Source organism: Platichthys flesus, chromosome 14 (genome assembly GCF_949316205.1).
Source record: "Platichthys flesus chromosome 14, fPlaFle2.1, whole genome shotgun sequence".
NCBI classification, from domain to species: domain Eukaryota; kingdom Metazoa; phylum Chordata; class Actinopteri; order Pleuronectiformes; family Pleuronectidae; genus Platichthys; species Platichthys flesus.
Genome location: NC_084958.1, coordinates 16,965,259 through 16,968,062, shown reverse-complemented (window position 1 = coordinate 16,968,062; position 2,804 = coordinate 16,965,259).

The following is a 2,804-nucleotide window of genomic DNA, read 5'->3' as shown; positions in this document are numbered from 1 at the left end:
TTTGCATCACTGTCTTTAAGTCTTGTAACAATGAGTTGTACATAGATGGCATAAACCTTCTCGCTTCCAAATCAGTGGACGGAACATTAACCCCCCAAAAAGTCCAGTAAAAGTTACGTTAATTTTTCTCAAAGATGCTCTCTGTCATAAATGGTAGTTCTTATCTCACTGGTCTATGCACACGTTTAAAACACTTCGTTTCACTTGGTTTTAATTATTTTAATGCTAAACATAATGAGGTAGAGCAAGTAAAGTTGATCATCTTTGACAGCAGGAGATAGGAATATGTATTCAATCATGTGCTCAAAGAATGACAGAAGTAGTTGAGAGAGAAGTTCAGACCCTACCTTATCTTCACACCTCTGAAGTAAGCATCTCTTATGCTCTTTGCTTTGGAAAGTTACACAAATTATTGGACACAGCTCCTCCTGATTTCTATGCTGTTCGGGGAGACTCGGACATGGTTAGGTAATCCAACACACACATTGTTGTAGGCATACTTTAATATCATCGCCTTGGTGAATTTTGTTAATGGAAAATACAGTCGTCTGACCTACTGGTGAGTTCTTCGTGTTTTCTTATCACCTATCAGACTAATCTCCATCTGAGCCCTGAACTCAGGATGTTTCTTTGTTATTTGGAAAGTCTTCCTTTCCTCCAATCTCCTCATCATCTATTTGCATTGGACTCTGCTGCTGTCTGTAGATATTGGCCAAATATAAACACAGCTTTCATCATACCAGGGGGTCAGTTCAACGGTCAGGTCACAGGGGTGGACACAAACATCCCACCCGTCAAACCTAATTCTCCTGCCGCTTTCTCTTCCAAGACCCATATAAATCCCACACCCAGCAGCCTCCCACAGTACGAAACTGTGTGATGCAGGAGCACAAAAAAAAAGGAACTAGAGCTGCCTGACCGGTGGGGTTCTTTCCTTTGTCTAATCGAGGTTGGCATTCCTTCTCTCGGCCCGGACCTGCTCTGTGCTACAAGGGTGCAGCTCCGTCGGCTTAGGCCACTGGTAGCACCTGTCTCCTCTCCTGCGCCAAACCGAGAAGACTGCCCTGCTAGCTTTGATCCCTGCGCTAATTATTTTCAAAGCAGCCAGGACTTATATCACACTCATTCAGGCGCCAGTGGCACTACAGCTCGCCCAGGAAGCAGCTTTTCTGGCTTTTCTCTCTTGTTAGGTCGGCATAGATTGTCACCGTGGACGTGAGCACTGCTCAGGCCACCAAAGCACCTTGCCAGCTGGTTGGATTTGGATGATTTCCAGATTATCGCTAACACCTTCCATTACTCATTTGTCATTGTGTCACATATTTCCTCAAATTTATTCTGGTCTGGTTATTGTTTTAGAATTTTTGTAATCTTAAATCACGACCCCGTTTTTAATGCTCGATCCTCATAGAGCCGGTTCAAGAAAAAAAAAAAATGTTTCTAGTACATGGGTTTGCAACGTGTCCTTTTATAACTATCTCGCTGAGTCACTATGGAATCAAAGTTGTTTCCGTTCTATTGGCAGGTGCCCAGATTGCTCCGAGGCTGATGTCACATCCAGGGTGTGAGGCCTGCTCATTTTCAAATTCAGCGGACCGTAAAGTCCACAGGAACTAAAACTGTAACTTTCTTAATACAGTAGCCTATTCTCTCCTCTCTTTGTTTTGTGCAGAAGTCTATTTGGATCATTCATTTTACAGGCTTCCCAATGCTCTTTGTATTCTTTGATTTTTTCAGATATACTGCACTTAACATTCCGCTTGTACTTCTCATCCCTCTGGGGCCTGTCGTAACTGATAGATAAGTTATACTGCATGCGACACACTAAGGAAAATAAGGATAAGGTATTTGTTTTTGCCATTTCCCAGCACGGCAGAGATAACGTGTTAATTTAACGATTTTGGCTGAGGTATGAGGTTCATCTCGGTCGAATCAATGTACCCTTGACTTCTTGCATCACACATGCAGCCTCACCTACAGAATATACTGATCCAATCAATATTGGTTCTGCTGTTTAAGTTATCCTCTAACTCTGTGGCAAACAAATCATGGTGGCCACACAGTTTCAAATAACTGGAACTGGATACATGAATAACTTTAAATACTTTAAATTCAACCTGAATTTGTATTATTATCATGTAACTCATGATAATGCAGCAGCAATAAGTTTGGAATCTGTGAGCCAGCATTTGCCATGATTAACACTAACAGCTTTGGAGGACTTTTTGTCCATTGTTTCTCAAATTTAGTGACCAACTTTGTTAAACACTCAAAAAGGGAAAACAGAAAGCTAGGCTGTTTTGGAGTGACTCCTGGTTCTGATTCTCAGCAAGACCTACTATGAACATTCCTTATTGTTATTGTTGTGTTTTAAACCTTTTTCAGATTCTGTGTTCAAGACCTTTGGGTCCAGCCAAAAAATGTTACCCAAGTTAAACAAGGGGATCTTAATAGCTTTAGTCTCCCCATGGGTGACGTTGTCATGATGTCAAATAAGTAGTTCTGTTACAATTTCGACCAAATGACTTAAAGTCCAAATAAACACCACAAAAATACACAGATTTCCAGACAAATATTGATTTTCATTTAAGTGTGACTATAGTAAAGTAAAAAGAGTAACAATATTATTACCACTGTTATCTAGTAGACATAACTCTCAAGTGAAAAAGTCTGGTCATGCAGATCTTTCCTTCAAGTTTACTTAACCTGCCAGGTCCATAAAGACATGTTTGTCTCTGAATGACCAACTGGCAGGGGTGCTTTTGCTCTTTATTGCATCCAGGTAAAAAGCCTTAAAGTTACTC